Source organism: Thunnus maccoyii, chromosome 24, assembly GCF_910596095.1.
Source record: "Thunnus maccoyii chromosome 24, fThuMac1.1, whole genome shotgun sequence".
Lineage (NCBI taxonomy): Eukaryota > Metazoa > Chordata > Actinopteri > Scombriformes > Scombridae > Thunnus > Thunnus maccoyii.
Genome location: NC_056556.1, coordinates 16,247,120 through 16,271,835, shown reverse-complemented (window position 1 = coordinate 16,271,835; position 24,716 = coordinate 16,247,120). Strand labels below are relative to the sequence as shown.

At 39.0% G+C, this 24,716-nt stretch overlaps 2 long non-coding RNA genes across 2 annotated transcripts in view; both read left to right on the top strand.

Annotated features, from left to right (window-relative positions):
* Positions 1-9,938: 9,938 nt before the first annotated feature.
* Positions 9,939-12,726, top strand: LOC121892150. The gene is made up of 6 exons (XR_006094308.1): positions 9,939-10,262; positions 10,458-10,551; positions 11,103-11,184; positions 11,957-12,295; positions 12,421-12,537; positions 12,636-12,726. It is a non-coding gene; the product is annotated as an uncharacterized LOC121892150 (long non-coding RNA).
* A 1,067-nt stretch (positions 12,727-13,793) lies between these two features.
* The window catches only part of LOC121892149, a 29,424-nt gene continuing 18,501 nt past the window's right edge, over positions 13,794-24,716 (top strand). Inside the window, exons 1-2 of the long non-coding RNA XR_006094307.1 lie at positions 13,794-14,275; positions 14,901-15,194. This is a non-coding gene — a long non-coding RNA (uncharacterized LOC121892149). The remainder of the gene's footprint in view (positions 14,276-14,900; positions 15,195-24,716) is intronic.

Genomic DNA, 24,716 nt, shown 5'->3' with positions numbered 1-24,716 from the left:
TGGGATAAAAAAGAATAAGGGGGAGGTCTAAATGGAGAATGGAGAATAATTTATTTTCGCTATAATTCTATCCATAAGTAACACAATGACAGGATGTATGATTACTTTGGTCATGGGTTTCATACACTTTCTGTAATTAAACATCTAAAAGCAAAAATCTTATCAGATGGACCCTGGGACAAAATCTTATCAAATAGGGGTCCATGGTCTAATTTGCATCAGTTCAGGGGTCCTTGACATGAGAAAATATGAGAACCACTGAATTGGACTATCTTTGCATCTGGAGCTCCATACCTGCTTTCAATTTAGTCAGAAGAAAAAACAGGTAACCTATTCACTCCATGTGTTCTGTCAAAATTCACAAAAAATATACAATATGTATGAAATTGTATTTGAATAAGACAGTAAATTAAATATATATTTCTCATTTTTTAATATTTGATGAAATGATTATGCTGACAAGTAACATTAAGTCAAGTTTTGTTGATTTATTAAAAACGACTGCTACTTTTGACAGAAGAAAGCAGTCTTGATGCTGAGGATTATCCTTGTGAAATAATGTAAATTGAAGACAGTGTCTGTTAGAAATCCTTATATTCAGTCTACATAAAACTCACTATTGACTGCATTATTTTACAAGATTCTTCAGTTGGACTGAACAGAAAGTCGGTCATTTGTCTGCAGAACTATCTCCAAAACTGTCCAGCCAAAATGACTTGTCATTGAGTCTTAATTGTGGTATGTAACATACCAGGGATAGGCAGGAATGTGCCCATCATCACAAGATATTCAGCCAGAGAGGATGAACTACTTAAGTGGAGTTCCAAAAAAAAAAAAAAAAAATCTGTGCAGATAGCCGTTCACGCAAAATTCAGGCCTGCTTTAATTTTGAAGACCAATCGGCGTACTTTCCGGTTTTGATCTGGCTGGCTTGACTCTACATCTGCGCCAGTCATCTGTCCCGGCTGCCGAGCCGGTGACGCAACCGATCTTTAATCACACACACACACACACACACACACACACACACACACACACACACACACACACACACACACACACACACACACACACACAGGCAATTTGAGTGGCCTAGAACAACTGCTGGCGGAAAAACCACTAGAATGCCAATAATATACATATGAGAACTTACAGTGTAAATTATGTACACAATGGTGATTTTGATAGTACGTTTTTGTTTTTTATTGTATATTTTAGTCATATATGCACCTGTGGTATAGTGACTTTAAAGTCAAACTCACTGTATGTTTAATCCATATGGTATTATTATCGCTATAATTACATTATTATATTCACAAAGGTCTGTGGTCTGTTGAGCACAAATAGAGAAAGTGCTGTCTTGACATCTTAATGTTTGTTTGTAAGATGACCACAGACATTGTAAGCTGAGGGATTTGACATAGAAATCAGGTCTTTGAGTTCAAGTTTCCATGCAGGCGACAGGAAAGAGTTAAATCCTCAGGCGAGCGTGAGGCGAGTCATTTCAGCACCATGGACAGTTTCCAACATGTCAAGTCAATAATTGGCAACGGGTATGAGAGAAGTGTGTGTGTGTGTGTGTGTGTGTGTGTGTGTATGTGTGTGTGTGTGCCTGCCATTTCGTCATCAATCCCCCACATAGGTTTTCCTCCATGTTTTACCCACGTACACTGACCGACAGGAACACGTGCTGCAGTACAGTTGCATTTACAGCGATGCATGGACACAACAGCCTTGAACTAAAGACATTTTACCCTCAGTAATGGATTTCCTTTAAGCCCGCACTGATCAAAAGCTTTTGTTATTTTGCCTAAGATGCCCTCCATCAAGGGATTTAACCAGGATGCACTTTGGTATGTATTCTATTCAATCCTCTGTCAGCACTGAATGCACTTTGCCCTCTTGCTCTAACATTGACTTAATCTGTATGGGAGTTCAGTCAGTGGCTCAGCTCTCTTATGTGTCTGAGAAGAATCTCCCATTTCTCATCCTGAGAGAGAGACATGGTTTAAGGGAATGGGGGGGGGGGGGGGGGGGCATGAAAGGAATCTGTTATGGAAAGTGTCAGGACAAGAAATATCTCATTTTCTAAAGGTCATGCAGAAGTGAACTGCTGGACATTCATTTTTTTTTTGCCTCAGTGATGATAACATCCCGTGTCAGCATGCTCTTTACCTGTAGGCCTCTTGCAGTTACAATATGATCCATTTTGCAAAAGAAACCTTCTCTACAAATGGCATGCTGATTAAAATCTGAGCAGAATCCTGATGGAAAGAATCTACATTCATGTTTTGTGCAACGAAGTGAGACTCGTGTTGTTCTGGCTGTGCAGCTGGGATATTTACGAGGTCCCTGACGCTCACTACACAAGCCTTATGAGAAATAACCCAGAAAGTGCTGATTCAGCCAGCTGCAGCAATATACAGGGCTCCCAATAATGGAACTGAAGCTTCCTGGAAATTATGATTGGATTGGTTTGGGATTTCTGTTTATCTGTTTTTGTCTTTCTCATTTTCAGCGAGGCCGCATTGATGCAACTACAGATGTGTATGAATTTTGTATCCACTGGAATTAGTATTGATTTTAAAATGATGTTAAGAGGCGGTGAGAAAGTTCCCTTTTGGTCTCTTGCTTCTGGGCTTTTCGAGCAGATGAGCAGCCTGAGGTGTTATTAAGGAAAGCAAATGGAATGTAAAACCGCTGCACAAGAAAAATTGAGAAAATGTAAAGGGGGAAAAAAAGAACTGTGGGGTATGACTGCTGCTGCTGCAGATTCATTTTGTGGAGTATGAAAAATGATGGAAAAACTATGAACAGCCTCATAGCAACAAGAATATCTGCCTCTTGGCACTAGTTCTCTAGGTAATAGAATAGGATATAGATGAGAATAACACACACAAAGTGTAGAAGTTAATAAAGATGAATCATTTTAACAAGCATACATACTAAAAGTAATGTAATAAACAGACAGAGTTACAGCATCTTCACCACTCACTTTTTATATTACCAAGTGTATAAATGTGAAATCAAACACACTAAAATGTGACAAATCCTGCACCCTAATTTGTTCATGTCACCATTATCAGCTCTACAGGTGGAGTCTGTGCATATGTAAAAGTCACAAGTGTTCTCATGTTCTGTAAGCTGCCACCTTGGAAACTGTACAGATGGCGGTGCTGTCATGGCGACAGCTGCTCCTCGGTCCTCTCCTGCCTCTTCTGCCTCCAGCTCCTCTGTGTTTTTGGGTGCTCACCATCTCCTGTCATGTCAGACCCCTGTCTTGCCTCACATGCCCACTAGCTGTTGTCACCTGATCCAGTCATCTGACTGCTCAGCTGCTGCATATCACCTCATTAGTCCCTGTGTATATAATGGGCAGATTACCTGCTGTTGTTTGTCAGGTGTTGCTGCAGTTTCCTGTCTAATTTTCATGTATGTGTTCTGACTACCTTCTGTCTCTGATGGTTTGCTGTTTACTTCTGGATTTGTTTGTTATGCTGACTGGCAACCAGAGGGGTATTATATCAACATACACAACATAAACAGGCAACTATTTTGTTGTAAATAGCATTAACATGCCCACCTTATGTCTGATAATATATTCTTTCTCTATGTGTGAAATCTTATTCTGGAAAATAACTCACAACTACAGTAACTACTAAAACAATGTAATATCAAATTTAAAAAGTAAAGTACCAATAGATATATAGAGATGAAATAAATGTCTCCTGTTTTGTTTCTCATATCTCTGGAAACATTGTCAGAAAGAAGAAAAATAGTGTTTGGACCCAAAAAAAAGAAATAAATGAAAAATTCAATAAAATATTTGAATTTATTTTTGTCAGATCTATACAGAAAGAGCATAAACATGAGAAATACACAACTCAGGTGCAACTTGTCATTTTCTACACAACTGAAACACTGAAACTAATTCATTAATTAATTATTTAATGTTTTATTATGATTATTATGATTATTATGATGATGGTGATAGTGGTGATGATGATGATGATTCTTATTATTATCTTAGTATTATGATTATTCTTCATGTATTTTTTTCCTTAATATGCAGAATCAAGTCAATAGATGATTAATATGATGATGATGGTGGTGGTGGTGGTGATGATGGCGATGATGATGATGATTATTTTAGCATTGTTTTAGCATTAATTTAGTATAATGATTACTCTTGATGTATTTCTTTCTGCTGTCTATATCCTGCTGCCAAATAATCTGGCCAGCCAGCTCTTCTTCTTCTTCTTGGGTTTTGTGTTTAAGGCCATCATCCTGAGCTGGAGATCCTCCATCCTGATAACCAGGTTGGTCTCTCTCCGAGCCCACTCATCCTCCTTTTCCTGCAGCGCTTTTTGAAGAGAGGCCTTCTCTTCCTCTGCCTTCTTCAATGCAGCCACAAGATTTGGCCAGCCAGCTCTTCTTCTTCTTCTTGGGTTTTGTGTTTAAGGCCATCATCCTGAGCTGGAGATCCTCCATCCTGATAACCAGGTTGGTCTCTCTCTGAGCCCACTCATCCTCCTTTTCCTGCAGCGCTTTTTGAAGAGAGGCCTTCTCTTCCTCTGCCTTCTTCAATGCAGCCACAAGATTTTGGTTTTCTTTTTGTTGCCGCTCTATCTCGTCTGTGTAGATTTTTATAGAGGATGTCTCAAATTCCATGGCAGCATTTTCCATTTTGCAGCGTTCAGCTCTGACATCTTCCAGTTCAAGGCGAAGAGCCTGTTTGACTGCTCTATACTGAGCAGCCTGCTCTTCCTGGTCCTTCTGGAGCTCCTCTGAACTCTGCCTGCCATCTCCTGCCGTCTCCTGCCATTCTTTTAGGTCCTGCCAAATCTGACTGCTAAAGGAATCGCTCAGATCAAGTTTGAGCTTGTGGATCTCCTCTATAAAAGGAGAATGTGATGTCATAGAATGTGATGTCATAAATTGGTCTATGTGTGCATTCTATTCAAGTTTTTTTTTCTAACTTCAGAATAAAATCATAAAATATGAGTTTGCAGTAGGCTTTATGCTAAATTACCCATATGAAGGTCAACTGTACCAGATAACGGCATTAAAAAAGTTACAAAAGTTACTTTGACATAAATGATCCGTCTGGCTGTTTTATTCGTTTATTTGAATAAAATTCTTACCCAAATCAGAATCAGCTAATTACCCTAATGATAAATTATCATACATGAAATGAAGTTAAGTATTTATGTTATGATGTTGTGCAGGGAACATATTCGTGTTCAGTGTTCAAAACTTTATATTGACTTAGCAGAAGCAACATACATAATCAAGAAAAGCTTCTACCAGCTTCCCTCTGCTTATTGGTCTCAGTTCCTTCAGTTACGGGTGCTGAGGAAAAAAGTCAGGACGCCAAGTTATGGTGCCACATTAGCATTAACAGACAGAAGCAGCAAACTGTCTGGACATTTACCAGCAGCCTTTTTTCAAGAAATACTCAACTCAGGTGCAACTTGTCATTTTCTACACAACTGAAACACTGAAACAAATCACAATTTAATGTTTTATTATGATTATTATGGTTATTATGATTATTATTATTATGATGATGGTGATGATGATGATGATGATGATGATTATTATTATCTTAGTATTACTTTAGTGTTATGATTATTCTTGATGTATTTTTTTCCTTAATATGCAGAATCAAGTCAATAGATGATTAATATGATGATGGTGGTGATGATGATGATGATTATTTTAGCATGGTTTTAGCATTAATTTAGTATTATGATTACTCTTGATGTATTTCTTTCTGCTGTCTATATCCTGCTGCCAAATAATCTGACCAGCCAGCTCTTGCATGTTAATGCCACCATGAATTGACATACTCACTTTTTTTTCAGTATTTCCAGCACAGTTACAGGATATAAAAGGACCTAATTTCTGCCAACAGTGCAGAGCAAATGACTACTGACAGCCAAGATGTTACTTTTTAATGTGCCAAACATTAGATGAAGGTCAATAAAAGATACACAGCTTTTCTATGAAGCACATTCTAAAATATTTCCAAAAAGAAAAGTGGTGGATACACTTTTGTCCAGACTGAGAGATCATAAAAATAAGTACTTACACATTTTTCATTTTAAGAAATTTGTAATTACATCTGTAAAAACTACTGAAACATGGACTTAAGAGGCCTGCAAGTGTGATGAGTTTCCAAAGAACCTGCAAAAACTTTGGAAATGTCCAGACAGTTTGCTGCTTCTGTCTGTTAATGCTAATGTGGCACCATAACTTGGCGTCCTGACTTTTTTCCTCAGCACCCGTAACTGAAGGAACTGAGACCAATAAGCAGAGGGAAGCTGGTAGAAGCTTTTCTTGATTATGTATGTTGCTTCTGCTAAGTCAATATAAAGTTTTGAACACTGAACACGAATATGTTCCCTGCACAACATCATAACATAAATACTTAACTTCATTTCATGTATGATAATTTATCATTAGGGTAATTAGCTGATTCTGATTTGGGTAAGAATTTTATTCAAATAAACGAATAAAACAGCCAGACGGATCATTTATGTCAAAGTAACTTTTGTAACTTTTTTAATGCCGTTATCTGGTACAGTTGACCTTCATATGGGTAATTTAGCATAAAGCCTACTGCAAACTCATATTTTATGATTTTATTCTGAAGTTATAAAAAAAAAACTTGAATAGAATGCACACATAGACCAATTTATGACATCACATTCTATGACATCACATTCTCCTTTTATAGAGGAGATCCACAAGCTCAAACTTGATCTGAGCGATTCCTTTAGCAGTCAGATTTGGCAGGACCTAAACGAATGGCAGGAGACAGCAGGAGATGGCAGGCAGAGTTTAGAGGAGCTCCAGAAGGACCAGGAAGAGCAGGCTGCTCAGTATAGAGCAGTCAAACAGGCTCTTCGCCTTGAACTGGAAGATGTCAGAGCTGAACGCTGCAGAATGGAAAATGCTGCCATGGAATTTGAGACATCCTCTATAAAAATCTACACAGACGAGATAGAGCGGCAACAAAAAGAAAACCGAAATCTTGTGGCTGCATTGAAGAAGGCAGAGGAAGAGAAGGCCTCTTTTCAAAAAGCGCTGCAGGAAAAGGAGGATGAGTGGGCTCGGAGAGAGACCAACCTGGTTATCAGGATGGAGGATCTCCAGCTCAGGATGATGGCGTTAAACACAAAACCCAAGAAGAAGAAGAAGAGCTGGCTGGCCAGATTATTTGGCAGCAGGATATAGACAGCAGAAAGAAATACATCAAGAGTAATCATAATACTAAATTAATGCTAAAACAATGCTAAAATAATCATCATCATCATCGCCATCATCACCACCACCACCACCATCATCATCATATTAATCATCTATTGACTTGATTCTGCATATTAAGGAAAAAAATACATCAAGAATAATCATAATACTAAAGTAATACTAAGATAATAATAATCATCATCATCATCATCACCACTATCACCATTATCATAATCATAATAATCATAATAAAACATTAAATAATTAATTAATTAATTAGTTTCAGTTGTGTAGAAAATGACAAGTTGCACCTGAGTTGAGTATTTCTTGATATGCATATTAAGGAAAAAATACATCAAGAGTAATCATAATACTAAATTAATGCTAAAACCATGCTAAAATAATAATCATCATCATCACCATCATCATCATATTAATCATCTATTGACTTGATTCTGCATATTAAGGAAAAAAATACATCAAGAATAATCATAATACTAAAGTAATACTAAGATAATAATCATCATCATCATCATCACCACCATCACCATCATCATCATCATAACAATAATCATAATAAAATGTAGAAAATGACAAGTTGCACCTGAGTTGAGTATTTCTTGAAAAAAGGCTGCTGGTAATGGCATACTTATTCGATCATTAAGTAGGCAGTATGCAGTACATACTGATTGAGTATGTAGTAGGCAGTACGTCAGTATGTGATTTCAAACACAGCCATAGCCTACATGGAACAATTCAATGAGGTTGGCCCATGCAAGTATCGAGTGTATAAAATCTATACTGTTGTTGTCCTAACACACACACACACACACACACACACACACACACACACACAGTTCTAAAACAAACATCCGGGGCTGAAAAAATGAAGCCAATGCGGAAGTGCCAAAAACGGCAGTTCCTTAAATGGCCATTTGAGGCTGGCTCTAAAAGCGAGTCAATCCCCATAGACCCCCATGTTAAAATGCCCAACTTTACAGCAGAAATAAACATGTTTACAGCCTGGTACAAAAAAACGGTTTTGGTCTCTATAGCTTATTTCTCCTTTCATGACAACTGTACGGAGAGGGGGTTATAACTCACCCGTTTAAATTTTATTAAACCGTAAAGTTATGCATAATGAAGGACATGGCTGCTTTGAGTGACAGGTCCGCCAGCCGCTAAGTGGCTTGTTTCAGCCATTCGGCCCACCTCTTTGCCCATTTTTGATTGGCTGGGAGTTAGGCAGAGTCACGCACTGCCAAGATGGCGAGGGCCGGAGCGGCTCACTTTGAGCTTAAAACCGCTCTTCAGAAACCAACGTGCGACGTCACGGTAACTACGTCCATATTTGTATACAGTCTCAATCTGCGTTCTTGTCTGTACTTGTGAAACGTCATCAATCGCAGCCCAAGTATTGTTCCAATTCAAAGTCCGCATCCAGCCAAGTACAGTCCAAAAGCCCGGATGTGAACTTGCTCTTCCCGTTCCATCGGGGATGCATCGGGAGGTGACTTGTGTGGACTTGGATGTATTATAAGAGCTGGATATCGGACTGAAAATGGCGCCCGTTCAGTCCCGTAGGAATTGTCGCGACCCGATTTGCATCACGCAGGCGCATCACTGCTCGATCTACACTGCGCATGCACGTAAACTTTGACAGCTACGTACAGCAACTCCATTTGGACAAACAACATTTGACTTGAGTTTAACAGTTTCTGTCACTGCTCGGTACCTGATGTCACAACAGTACCTACATCCACAAAATGAAAGCTTTCGAGTATTATCAACTTTTGAGAGATTACATTTCTAACGGTGTATTTCACCTCAGTCTTTCCAGGATGGAGCGAAGTGAAATGCACTTTGCCGCTTCCAACTTTATAATTAAGGGTAACTTAAACTCATTCGGCCAGTATGCACAGTAGGTTAAGTTAACATTTTCCCGGGCAAATTAGTATATGGTGACCAGACGTTGTCCTGGTTTCGAGTTGGGTGTCCCGAGTCCCGACATATATCTGTAAAACCCTAAAATGTCCTGGTTTTCAACATTCAGTACCAAATTGTCCTGGCTTTCACCAAAATTAAAATAATAATTATATTACTATACTTGTTTTCAGCGCTTACATAGACGTGTATCATGATCTGTCTGACTCATTAACGTTATCTCACCTAACATAAGTTAACCCAATATGAAAACATAATGCATCACACGTCTGAATTCAACACTGATAATTGTCGCTGCCCGATTTGCATCACGCATGTGCGAGCAGGTCCACCATCTTGGACAGCTAAGTACGGCAACACCACTTGGACATTTAGAGTTGAATTTGTCACTGCAGGAATTGCTCGACTGGCGCATATGCCAAAAAAGTTTCTAGCTTCCGGGTTTGCTTCCGCGTTGTGTGGCCCACTGAATATGCGCTGTAATGTTTCCCCCACTGGCCCCGCCCGCGAGCTCCCGCCCGGCCCATAAGCTTTACATTGTGATGACGTCACGGATTTTTAAATCGCTTTTCTCAGTTTGAGGAAAGTTTTACAAGCATAAAACCTCCATGCATCAAAAGTTCATAACAGAGAGAGTCATAATTGACGTTGTTTGCAGTTCGAGGGGTCTTGTCAACAGTTTTTCTCTTTTACAATGGTAGTCTATGGGGAAAATCCTTTTTGGGCCGCAGGGGGATTTTTCGCTGCAATACTGCGAGTGGCCACTGGGAAAAATTGGCTGCAAGGCTGAGGGGCGGCGCCCTATCCAGCTCTTAGGGCCTTTCTCAATCTGCATTCCTCTCTGTTCTTGTGAAACGTCATCAGTCGCAGCCCAAGTACTGTCCCAATACACAAGTTCGCATTTCCCCAAGACGGTTAAAATCCCCGGAAGTGTTCTTGACACGCCCCTATTAACGAGGATGCATCGGTTGTTAACTTGTATGAACTTGTCAACACAAATATCCCAGCATTCCTTTCGGCATCCAAGGGCAGCAAGAAAGCGGCAGAGAGAGAGGCGAACAGCGGTAAGTTTTTTTAATTTTCGCATGGTATTTCATCACTAAAGTCACTTCTGATAAAATTTGAATATATTTAATTTTAATTTTAATTTTAATTTTAATTCCTTTTTGAAGAAAAAGTACTGGTAAACAGTACTACCACCGCTGTTATTATTTCATTACATTCTGAGTAATGTTGTAACAATTTTTACTTAAATCAAGGGACATCTGAGGAAACCAGATCGCTAATCGAATGGCGAGCGGCAAACGAAAGCCTTTTCACAGGTCAGAGGAATTCCCCCAAAAACGGATGGGAGTGAGTATGCCTTTTGTGTCTCTGCAAGCCAGGGGTGGTGGTTGATGGGTGTGTTCAGTTGTGTCAAAGTTGCCAGCCTCTAAGAAAATTTTGATGCATCAAAAAAGAAAAACAAATCGATACTATAAAGTTCAGAAAGCAAATATTATAAAACTAGGAATCAAAGAAGTTGTGTAAATTGTAATCTGGTTAATATATATGACTTAAAGTGGGCTTCAGCACAATATCAAACGGTGTAAAGTACTAGTGACAGGCAAAAGAAATAGCACATGTGACAATTATGATGTAGTTATCAACTTAAACACCATTACTAATACTACTACTAACATTAACAATAATAACTTATTTGTAAAACTGTCACTCGACTGTTCCCTGCATATATGTACTACCCTGCACACCAAAGTGCAATACTGCCTTTATACTGAATTTCTGCATTGTCATACCATAACTTCATCATAATCAATAGTCTCCCTCAGCTTGTGTGTTATTCACAGTAATATGATGTTTAAGTTGTCTCTTTTTTTGTTTTTTTGTTTTTTTGCTTTGTCCAGAGTATTTGTGAACAAGTCAGGCTTGGCTATCACAGCCAAACAGGCCATGAAGAAATGGTAAAATCTAAAGGAGAAATACAAGGTAATCTACCACTGTATCTGCTTTTCAATATGCAACTATTTTGACTAGTGGAGAAAACTTACTTACTATACAGATGCAATGGGTAAAGACAAATAATAAACAGATGTGCTAAAATTGTAAACTAAACTACATATATACTAACTTCTGTTATTCATCAGCTCAAACAAGTCAAGCTGGAAACAAATATTCATTCATTAATACGTTACTTTTAGGAACTTGTGGATCCTCCAACAGGGAAAGGGGTGGAGGCGGGTGGGGTGACTGCTGCCATCTCAGTGTCTTTGAGAGACTTGTAGATAAATTGTAGATAAACATGTATATAATTTTAATTTAATGTTCCAGTCATTGTTTGTTCATTTCTTGTGTTAGTAAATATTTTAGAAGTTGAGTTTCAGTCTGTATGGTAGATAAATACACAGTTGTACATAAAGTGGTAACATTCAGGTAAGACATATGTTATTGAGACTTGATGTGAGACACCAAAGCATTTGGAATGCTTCTTCATAACTATGATTAATAGAGGCGTTTTTTTCCGTTGTCAATGCCATTCTATGAAGTGCATATTTAAAAAAAACAAAATAGTTAACCATATACACAATAATTTTTAATTATTCAAGAAACAAAACAATATTGATAACAATTTTACGTCAGATAACAACTTAACTATCATGATGATATAATAATGATTGTAACAATAACATTTTCATTTTACAATGTTACTGGACATTTTTCCTCTGGGTTTACCACCTTCGTTATAATCATGCTTCCTCAGACATGCAGGCAGCTCTCGAGGGGCAGACACCTGTGCATCAAGTCTGGCACGCGGGTTATTTCCTGAGAGCTCCTGATCATCATCAGGAACGTTCCCTTGACCTTCTTCATCCTCCTCATGACGTTCCTCCTCCTCCTCCAAGATGTCGCCGGTTGACAGACAGAGGTTGTGGAGGATGCAGCATGCTGCTATGACTTTAGGGGCGGAATTTCAAAAGCTCTCAAAAAAATGGCTCGCCAGCGGGTTTTAAGTATGCCAAAGTACGCTCAATGACGCTCCTGGCCTTGGCATGGTGCTTGTTGAAGCATGCTTCAACTTGGCCTGATGAGTAAAATACAGGTAACATAAAATGTATGTAGTGTTTCAAATAGATGGATAGAAACTTCAGTGATTCCAAGGGAAGTTCAGGAATGCAAAGTAACAAATGTAATAAACAATTTACTCTGTATTCTTACCTGCTACAGGCATGGGTACCCCCTGTCTCCAAGAAGAAAGAAGCCAGCCGGTGGATAGAGGGACTCCGTGTACATCCGAGATCTCCGGAGGACAAGGGCGTCATGGACTGACCCTGTGTTGCCGATGTATGTGTTCAGAAATTTCCCACTGCTATCACACACACCCTGGAGTAACACTGAAGGGAAGAGCTTCCGGTTAATGTAGCACTTCTTTTGTGGTTCAGCAGGTGGTAGGATTTTGACGTGGCACCCATCTATTGCACCAGCCACACGGCAGAATGCCTCATGACCAGCCAGACGAGCAAAGCCTTCCCCTACCTCCTCCATCTCTTCCAGCTTGGGGAAATGATATCTGCCGTTACTCTGTATGAGGTGCCACATCCAAGCCAGTACAGACAGACGGCCACCTCAATTTCATGGCTCCATCCATGTGGCTTTTGCCGAGGCAACATCTGCACCAGCACATTGATGATGTCCCTGGAGAGCCTAAAGGCTGGTTTCAGGTCAGCCTCAGAGAATAATGTGCAGAGGATAGGCACATGTTTGTTTATTTGTGCATACCTCTTAGAAGGAGTTTGATCCTGTTTTTTTTTTTTTTTTTAAATTACTTATCATGATCAATTAACATTCTAATAGTATTTATTAATTTATGTATTATTTAATTTAATATGTAATGTATTAATAAAGGCATTGATTAAAATGTATTAATATTTATTGTTCTTTTCTCAGGCTCTCATTACACATGATCATGTACTCCATTATTCCCTTGTATTGCCTCTATTATGAAAATTTCTGTTCCATCCTGTCCTATTCATTCAGGTTTTCTCTCCCAGTATTTCAGCACAAGGTGGGCACCAATAACAGTATCGAATGATAATCTTGACTGATGTGATCCAATTGTAAAACCGAATGGTTGGAAATTTCATGAATGAAGGTGGTGGGCCTACATCGTCACTGTTACGCTGAGGGAATCCTGTTATTCATGTTTTATACATAAATATTTCTATCTACTGTATTTACTGTGTTTATTTTCCATTATTAATTTTTAAATTAAGTGCAGCTTTGGGTAAACTTATTAAGATAACTTACGTAGTCGGAGAGAAACGCAAAGGTAGCAAAATGCCTTTCCATTCTCCTCCTCATCCTGGCTCTTCTCATTTGAATTCGCCTCCTCAGCTCAGCAGCCTCCTCTTCCGCTTCCGGTAAAGTATACCGACGGTAGCCGCTAACAATGCCCGGTTCATCTTTTATCTGCAGCTGTTTTACCTATATTTATTCTTCGTTAAATAAAACGTGAATCGCGAACAACAGGTTTTACCGGGGTTTTTCCTGCTGTTGGCTCGTGATGTACAGAAAATTCGGGGAACTTTAATGCACTTTAGGAAAAAAACAACAACAAGTAGTGTGAAAGGGGAATGTCGTTACTTTATTATTATAAATAGACATTACTTTGCTAGTGTTCAGTTGTAGAGTAATCAGCTGAGTTTAGCAAATTGTACAACATCAATTGTTTTGGGCCATAAAGCCCAGCTGTTATTTTGGAGGACTGCAGGCGGCCTCTGTGCTGGGAGGTATTGCGCAATACCCGGAAGAACGCATCGTCTCAAACTGTCAACAGAGCTGTCTGTGTGCTCGTGACCTTGCGAGTTCATTCCATGGATGTATTATAAGAGCTCTTATTGTACATCCATGGTTCATTCTTCCAAGAACGACTAGCAAGAACATTCTCCCCAAAGACACAAGTCCATTCTTTGCGTTGAGAAAGGCCCTTCTAATATACATCCATACTTTTTATAGCCAGGTATCCCAGAATGCATTTCTCACACATCGGCGGCAATGGCGGAGGAAATCAAAACGTACGACTGTAAGTTATAATTTTCGAAATACTAAAGTTGTGTCTCGGAATGTAGTTATACCATTTTTAGGCGAGAGGTTAATTGTTTATACTTAAAATCTGTGGTCGATTTATCAAGATAGAGCCGCCTTGAAAATTAGCTCCGACGTTTTCGGATATGTGAGTGATGTAAGCTAGTTGTAAGTTAGCCAGCATGCCTCGTCAGCTATCAAGTTGACCGGGTGGTCAGAGCTCATGGTACCCCACTGAGAACAGCCTTATTTCGGCAAGTCATTTTGAAATTTGCCGCTGGCTCTGATGTCCATGTAGTGGTTAAATACGGTATATAACTCGTTTTGGGTATATTTAATGGGGAATCTTTGGTCTCAGTCTGAATCTGTTGTTTTTCCACGGCAAATCGGTTCGGTTGAGAGCAGTCAAAGCTAAGGTTTATAACTTTTTAACGTATATATTTATTTAACTTTAACGTTGTACTATACACAAGCACTTAAGCACTTAAACTCTTAAGTCACCTTGTTCCTAATTTCAAATGTACAGTCAAAATTCTTTTATGTTTTTGTGATGTTTTTATGTGAAGCAATGGACTGTAGCACTGTGTGCCCAAGACTAACGTATGAACAATATTTTAATCAAGGGACAACTGAGGAAACCCGGGCCCTCATTGAGTTGAGGGCTGCCAATGAGAGGGTTTTTACGAGCAGGCAGAATTCCTTAGTCTGGATGGGAAAGAGTATTGATTTTGAGTGCTTGTATCATTTCCTGTATGTCTAGTGTCCATTCATAATGATTAATATCTTATAGAAGTGGCAGTGTGTCACTCTTTGTTTATGTTTTTGTTTTTCCCAGGGACTTTGTCACCACTTCTGGCCTGGCAACAACTGCCAAACAGGCCAAAAAGAAGTAGAACAATTTAAAAGACAAATACAAGGTAACAAAGATGCAGTGGCCCTTGAAATTAAGTGCACTTTGGGATTGTGAATACATTTTAACATTGAGGTTCACAGTGTACTAACTAATTTTCTGGAGCTTAGGGACCCACCAACAGGCAAAGAGGTAGAGGCTGGTAGTGTGACTGCTGCCACCTGGCATTGGTACAGTCTCATGGATGCTGCACTCCTGGGGCAGCACTCAATTAGTCCACCCCTGGTTGTTGCAGCAAACCTGACTGCCACTACAGGTGGCACAGTCAGCACACCGGCTTCTGCCCCTTCTGCAGAAGAAGCCAGGGTCAGCCAGGGCCAACGTAGGAGGAGGCCCTGGGAGAGTGAGGCTCTTCTTGAATTCATGAAGGAACAGGCTGAGAGGGAAGAGGAAAGAGAGAGAGAGGCACTAGCGAGAGAAGAGGAGAGGGAAAGGGCAGTGTCAGAAAGAGCAGAGATACTTAGCATTGTTTGAAAAGCTAGTAAATAAATTCTGAATAAAATTGTGTGAAATTCAACCCAGGCAACTCATTCTTGAAAGCAACAGTGTATTATACATATTCACAACAAAACAAAAAAATTATATAACCTACATTTTTGTAATATTATACACACACACACACACATATATATATATATATATGTATATGTGTGTGTGTATATATATATATGTGTGTATATACACATTTATATGTGTGTGTGTGTGTATATATATATATATATATATATATATATATGTGTGTGTGTGTGTATACATATATACCTATGTATTGAGTCCTATATTTTACAGTTGTAATTATTTACAGTCATGCAGTTAGATTTAAATTAGCCAGAACAAAAAAGAATATTGCAATAAATTAACATATATATATTTATATATGTATACATATATATATATATGTGTGTGTGTGTGTGTGTGTGTGTGTACGCATATATTTTCATCTATCTATCTATCTATCTATACTTCTAGTGAGCATGACTAGATCTGTAGCGGTTTACTGTCTAGATGTAGTCATGTTCACCCAAACATGCAGGGAGTTCCACAGGATCAGAAAGCCGGGCAGCAAGCAAAAAGAAAGAATTTTTTAAAAATTGTTTATTAATTGTTATATTCATGTATTTATTCCTTATTTATGTTTTTACTATTTAATTTTTATTAAACTGCATTCCCAATATGAATTGTCTATCAATGTTGAAGTCTTTTAGAAATAAATTTCTCTCTAACATCTGACCTGTTAGATCAGGTGCTTGCTTGTGATTGAGAAGGTTTCTATGTCTTTCAATACTTGATAGGTAGTGTAAGGTCACACCTGTCCTCCCAGGTTCTGAGTCAAAAAGTTACTGTAGCCTACATAATTACTGTATCATAGACATGAAATGTCCTGTTTGTGTTAAAGTCTGTCCTGGTTAATGTATGTGTATGTGACACAGATGAGGTACAGGTACTTGCATTGATTTATGGCGATGTATATGTGTCTTAACTATATCCAGGCTGTCAGACTGAGTATCAACCTCTTGATGTTTGAGTACCAAAAAGACAAACAGCAGGTATGTATGTGGAATGTAGGCTAATACAGTACAGTACAGTTCAACAGCACCACAAATTACAGCTGACCAAAAAAAAAAAGTCAATACCTATCTAATGAAGACTTGAGACAATATTAAACTACATTAGTTTTTATCTAGGTGTACCAAGTGAACTGTCAAATCTACATAGAAATGAGTAGACTGCTTAACAGAAAAGCATAATGTTAGACAAACGTACAAACTTATAGAGACATGCTAAAATGGCACGTGTCCTCTCCATCCTCCGTCGCATCCTGGCTCTCCTCTGACGGATTTACCACCTCAGTTGGGCAGCCTCCTCCTTCTCACTGATGAGAATGGCAACCAGCCTCTGATCCATTTCGATATGAGCTTTCAAATTTTCCGATGTCCTAAGTCTACTCTCTCACTTCCTACTTTTTCTCTGTTCGTAAATTCACCACCAACAATTCCCACAAACTAATTCCCGCCACTGGCTTTTTATATGTAGGCTACAGATCGTGTAACACAAAATATATACATATTCATATTTTTTTTTAATGAAAATGAAAAGAGGCAGGGTTGTGTTTTATATCATAAGTCGTTTTATTGTAAATATACATTACATTGAAGATAACCAGCGTAGACACACAGCGAATCAGAATTCTGCTTTCGGAGAAGTCTAAACTTATTTGTTCTCCCTTTCCCGCCATCACCATCACAACTAGTGCTGTTACCGGGAGGAGTCTCGCTAGCCAATCGCTATTAACGGATTCCATTTCCATCCGGTAACTGCTGAGTCATTGGCTGCTGTGGTAACGGGGAGGGCATGAAATTGACAAAGCTGACTGTGATTGGCCAATTCTAGACTGTTACCGGGTGAATCATAATCCGCCAATAGCGATTGGCTAGTGAGATTCCTTTTCTGTTCCGGACACACACATGCACACACACGTGCAGGGATAGCGAGACAAAGAGACTTGTCCATTACTCTTTCTGGTAACTTTTTATCCACAGTTTGAACTTACAGTCGCAGGGAAATGGAATATTTGGGTGGTGTACAGTAACAAGAGGGTTTTAAATCAAATCCTTTGCATTTGATTGGACTGCTAAAAAAGTGGGCAAAGTTTAGACACTTAGACACATACAGGGTGTGTTCGAAAACACAAACTAACATACTGCCTACTACATACTCAAAGAGTATGTACTGCATACTGTCTACTAAATGAACGATTAAGTATGCTTTTACTAGCAGACAGTTTACACCATGGATGTATAAAGAGAACTGGATACAGCATCGAAGGTGGGGCCTGTTCATTCCTATGAAAGTTGCTCAGTGGCACATGAAGCCAAAAAAGTTCGACTACCGTATATAAAATTACCCGGATCTTCCGGAATCACTGGGCCCCTAGAGCACGCGCACTAGAGACTTTCGCCAGCCAAGACAGCTACTACCGGGTTAGCCCTCCGGCTAACTCGAATGTGGATAAAACAATTCAATTGTGCAGCTCTTTTAGGCTTTCGAAATGTGATCGAACTGAGCGGATCAAATTCTGATAGTGAGACGAGTCGTTTTGTGGGGGTTGTGATGCTCAAAAAAATGTATTCGCTGATTTACGGACGTCTCTTTCACAATGTAAGTCTATGGGAAAAAGTCTTTTTGGGCCCGATAGTGTCACGTGACGTTGTAATGACACGGTTTGGCCGCTATGTCTAATTGGCTTCACAGCCCGGCGCTGTTCCTGGGGGCTTGGTTTACACTGAAGTATGCAGCCAAGTATCCCAGAATGCATTTCGCACCAACCGGCAGCAATAGCAGAGATTTTAAAGCAGGCTAAAAGCTGTTGTAATTTTTGTTTTTGCACTGCTAATATGTCATTTTATTAATTTTTAATATTTTTTCAGGTGAGAAAGTAACCATGCAGATTAACAATGTGTGGTCAGTTTATCCAAATAACGCCTGTTAGGAAATTTTCTCCAACGGTTTCGGAGACGCGAGGAGCCGCCTATGGGAGCCGCTGGCTGGGACTTGCCGATCCAATGAACTGATCTGTGCAGCTCTTTGGTGATTTACTGCTGGCTCTAATGTCTCAGCAGCATTTTGATATATGATATAATTCCTTTTGGAAGATAAATGTCAGTCTAACAGATGAAATCTAACAATTGCAGCTGCCACATTAGTTTGAATGTAAAGCTACGTGTTTTTACTGGACAGAACAGCGCTGCCTCTGCGGCTCTACAGATTGTCACCACATTTCAATAAATATAAATTCATAAAATGAACAGATTAGTCTATATTAAGTTTTGTTTTATTTTTACTAAGCTACATAACAGTTTGGATTTTTATTCCAGTTTCTGTTCGAACTGAACGGATCAAACTCTGATAGTGAGACGAGTCATTTCGTGGGGGTTGTGATGCTCAAAAAAATGTATTCGCTGATTTACGGACGTCTCTTTCGCAATGTAAGTCTATGGGAAAAAGTCTTTTTTTCTCACATTGGAGTTGGGCTGCTAGCAGCTGAGATGACTGGTTGGTCCCGGCTAGCAGCTCATAGCTGGCTCCTCATATCTCCGAAAATGCAGCAGATTTACAACCAGGTGTTATTTTGATAAATTGACCACATATTGTGAATCTAAGTGGTTGCTTTCTCGCCTGAAAAAATATTACAACTTAATAAAGTGACATATTAACAGTCCGACAGCGAAAATTACACCAGCTTTTAGCCTGGCTCATCTCCTCCATTGCGCAGTCTTAAGAGACACAATGCATTGTGGGGCAGTTGAGTATGTCCAGTAAGCTCACACCGCATACTCAGAAATTCTTGCTAATGTAGTATACATCTGGGTATTTCTCGCGTACACAAAATCCACATACAGTTCGAATGCGCTACATACTCAATTTGATGTCGTACTTGGTATTCATGGTAGTATGTCATGAATAGTACGTTAGCATGCGATTTCGAACACAGCCACACGCAAACAAATAGACACACACACACACACACACACAGGTCTCAAAGTCAAATCCTCACAAAGCACTGAGCAAAAGAGCGAATCAGAGTTATGCTATCGGAGAAGTGTAATCTGATTCGTCCTCCCTTTCCCGCCATCACCATCACAACCAGTGCTGTTAGCAGGGGAAATAGACACTGTACACACAATGGAAAAGTTATGGAAGAAGTGTTCAGATTAGGAATGAGCCCAGTATTTGTATTTGGAGGAGAGACACTGAGATAGCGATATAACCGACCTGCATGCTGGTATTTGACATGTTTTGTGTGTTTTTTTTCCCTGAAAATAATGTTTGAAATATTTGTATGAAGCAAATATTCAAAAAAAAAAACGCTTTGTGCTTTGCCGAAAAACGTATTTGTATTCCAGCACACCCCTAATTCAGATCTTAACTTAAGTAAAAGTATCGATACAGCAATGTAAAAATAGTCCATTGCAAGTTTAATACTCCATTACAGTGTAAACATAAACCCCTCATCGTGTGCACACACACAAATACATGCATAGAATACTATATATATAAAATGTATATATATCAAAGCTAATGTTGTGTTAATGTTAATATTACTGTTATTGTGAAATGTTGAAATATTGGGACAAATTGTGCTTTGATGTGTTAGCAACATTGTTCTTGAAACTTTCATGCTAAGAAGGCCCTTTGTATTGAATTGAATTGAATTTAAAAACAGGGCTACAGAGGACTGTTGGTTCCACACACACCTCCTCATCTGTTGTTAAATCAGGAGGACAAGGGAGAAATGAATGAATTAGACCTCAGCCACATTGTTTTGGAAATATAAACAAAGTTTTTGCCCACTGCTATCCAAACACACATTTCCTATCTTCCTATCTCTCTCGATATTTCTCTGTTAGCTACTACGACCCACTAATGGTGAAGTGCGGTTTTATAGGCTAGCTACTCACTCAAAGTCACATTTGATTTGGTGAACTTTGTTAAACACCTCTTTGAATGCAGGATGAGCAAACATTTGAGACTGTTTTACAGGAAGAGAAATTACTGGGATTTTGAGGAAAAAATTCTCTGGTACTGATTTTATGACATGTATTTGGCATATGACGAGATAAATGAACAATTAACACAGGGACACAGGATTAAAACTGGGAAAATGTATGCTAACGGAAAAATAACACACATCTGTCCCACATATGCGCAAGTGACTTTTACAAGCAGCATCTCTATTGGTGGAAAATCTACGGAGGTGTCATCAGAATTCTTCAAGCGCAGATTCAGTGTGGGCCTGCCTATTAGAGATTCTGGCAGCCTTTCCATCATTGCTATGGTGTGGTATCATAAAACCACATAGTTGTAACCGTTTGATGATGTTCTTTCAATAAAAAAAAATGTAGATTTTACAGATTTCACAGTTTTAGCTGGTGTCTTCACTATTGTGACAGTTGCTGAGGATCATGGGTAGGCTAATGTAGCCGCACAAACTGACAAAAAAAAGAACTTAATTTCTTAGAATCGAAAGAGATAATTAAAACCGGTGGCCATAACACTAACTCATGATATTGCTGAATTATCAAGGACACTTTTGTGTTTTTGTGTTGAGAAATGTTGAGGGTATCATTGAAATAGGCAGTGAGAATAAGTTACTTTCCGGCAGTGGGCCATCCGGTCCACCAAGAGGAGTGATAAAGAAATAAAGCCAAGGATAAAATCTTGTGATTAAATGTTGAATAATGGAGCAGTTATAGTTTAAAAATGAATTACAAACGAGAAAAAAACTACAGCTTCTGTACTTCCGAGTCCTGACTGACAGAAAAAATGTTCTGCAGGCACAAAAGGTACTTCCAATTGAAATATATTCATTTGAAAGTTGTGCTGAGTGTCACGAAAAAAATGGAAAATTTGTGTCCATGTACATGAATCGATAGATTAAATTTCGTGAGTATTTCACAAATTGCTGTGAAAGTGGGTTATGTAATTACAACTTAGATGTTGACATATTTACAAGTTGGAAACTCGTAATTACGATAACTCTGATATGACTGTAATGTGACATTAGTGGGTAATGTTTGCCATTTTAGTTTAGCATGTTAGCATGCTAACGTGCTCTAATGCTGAACTGACACAATGTCTCTCCTGTTATTCCAACTTGGGAGTGTTACCCATATTACTACTCTTGCAGTCACACCATTCAATAGCCAAAATTTGCTACTTTTGCTGTCTATATATTTAGAACATATTTAGAACAAACTGCAGGTGTTGCTGCAGTTTCCTGTCTAATTTTCATGTATGTGTTCTGACTACCTTCTGTCTATGATGGTTTGCTGTTTACTTCTGGATTTGTTTGTTGTGCTGACTGGCAACCAGAGGGGTATTATATCAACATACACAACATAAACAGGCAACTATTTTGTTGTAAATAGCATTAACATGCCCACCTTATGTCTGATAATATATTCTTTCTCTATGTGTGAAATCTTATTCTGGAAAATAACTCACAACTACAGTAACTACTAAAACAATGTAATATCAAATTTAAAAAGTAAAGTACCAATAGATATATAGAGATGAAATAAATGTCTCCTGTTTTGTTTCTCATATCTCTGGAAACGTCAGAAAGAAGAAAAATAGTGTTTGGATCAAAAAAAAGAAATAAATGAAAAATTCAATAAAATATTTGAATTTATTTTTGTCAGATCTATACAGAAAGAGCATAAACATGAGAAATACACAACTCAGGTGCAACTTGTCATTTTCTACACAACTGAAACACTGAAACTAATTCATTAATTAATTATTTAATGTTTTATTATGATTAGTATGATTATGATAATGGCGATGGTGGTGATGATGATGATGATTCTTATTATTATCGTAGTATTACTTTAGTATTATGATTATTCTTGATGTATTTTTTTCCTTAATATGCAGAATCAAGTCAATAGATGATTAATATGATGATGATGGTGGTGGAGGTGATGATGGCGATGATGATGATTATTTTAGCATTGTTTTAGCATTAATTTAGTATAATGATTACTCTTGATGTATTTCTTTCTGCTGTCTATATCCTGCTGCCAAATAATCTGGCCAGCCAGCTCTTCTTCTTCTTCTTGGGTTTTGTGTTTAACGCCATCATCCTGAGCTGGAGATCCTCCATCCTGATAACCAGGTTGGTCTCTCTCCGAGCCCACTCATCCTCCTTTTCCTGCAGCGCTTTTTGAAGAGAGGCCTTCTCTTCCTCTGCCTTCTTCAATGCAGCTCTATCTCGTCTGTGTAGATTTTTATAGAGGATGTCTCAAATTCCGTGGCAGCATTTTCCATTTTGCAGCGTTCAGCTCTGACATCTTTCAGTTCAAGGCGGAGAGCCTGTTTGACTGCTCTATACTGAGCAGCCTGCTCTTCCTGGTCCTTCTGGAGCTCCTCTAAACTCTGCCTGCCATCTCCTGCCGTCTCCTGCCATTCTTTTAGGTCCTGCCAAATGCTAAAGCAATCGCTCAGATCAAGTTTGAGCTTGTGGATCTCCTCTATAAAAGATTTTAAGTGCGACCACAAGCTTTTTGTTTTCTCTTTGCTGTTCTGTGTAGGAGATTTTGATAGTTTGTATCTCAAGTGTCTGCGGTGAAAAGGGTCTGTTTTATAATCAAGAGACAGGTTCTGCTGTCCTGCTCCTGCTGCCAAATAACCTGACCAGCCAGCTCTTCTTCTTGGGCTTTTTGTCCAACATTGCGATCATCCTGGACTCAAGATCTTCCATCCTGATTTCCAGGTTGGCTTCTGTCTGAGCCCACTCGTCCTCCTTTTCTTGCATAGTCTGGGAAGTCTCGCTCCAGGCTGGTGGCTCCTCAAACCACTGTGCAGCAGAGGTCATGTTTTGCTGCTGCGACTTCTTTTTTGCCTCTTTTCAAAATTGAGGCCTTCTCTCAGGTCCTGCCAAACCTGCCTGCTAAAAGAAGCGATCCGCTCAGCTGAAGTTTGACCTTGTGGATCTCCTCTATAAAAGGCTTGGTGTTCTTGCTGCAAGCCTGCTCCAGCTGGTGTTTGAGCTCTTCAATTGTTTTATTGGCTTCTGCAGCAGAGTTGGAGCTTTTACTGCGAAGGTCCTTCAGCTGGATCTTCAAATCAAAGACCTTTCTCTCAGCAGCTACATATCTACAATAGGACAGATGCTCATGGAATTGGGACTCCTCTAGATTTAGTCTTAGAGCAGCATTCTCCTCCTTCAGATCAGATCTGACTTGGTGCTCCACGGGTTTAAAGCGGTAACGATTCCGAGAGTCTGTCCCTGTTTTTTTCTCCAGCTTTTTGTTTTGCTGGGCTTCCGTGTTCCTTATCTTTGATCGAAAAGCTGTGTATCTTGTATTGACCTTCATCTAATGTTTGGCACATTAAAAAGTAACATCTTGGCTGTCAGTACTCATTTGCTCTGCACTGTTGGCAGAAATTAGGTCCTTTTATATCCTGTAACTGTGCTGGAAATACTGAAAAAAAGTGAGTATGTCAATTCATGGTGGCATTAACATGTGGAAGCAGCAGATAAACGCTTAACTCTGTGGATATTTGAAAACTTTAAGGTTTTTATACATTAAATAGGAAGAAAATCATTAAACTAAGAGTCTATGGCGCGCTAGCTCCTCTCTGATGTTGTGCTTCAACACAGCGGTGGTTTGAGTGAAATGTAAACGTTAGCATGCTAACATGCTTACAATGATAATGCTAACGTGCTAGTGTTTATGCTGCGTTCACATCATGTGGGATGCATGGTAGAGATGGGAAAGAGCCCCGTTAAACTCATAATTACAATAACTCTGATTTGATCTGATATGACTTTAAAGAGACATTTGTGGGTAATGTTAACCATGTTTACCATTTTAGGTTAGGTTTTAGGTTAGCGTTTTAGCATGTTAACATGTGCTCTAATGCTGAACTGACACAATGTCTCTCCTGTTATTCCAACTTGGGAGTGTTACCCAAACTACTAGCCTTGCAGTCACACCATTCAAATAGCCAAAATTAGCTATTT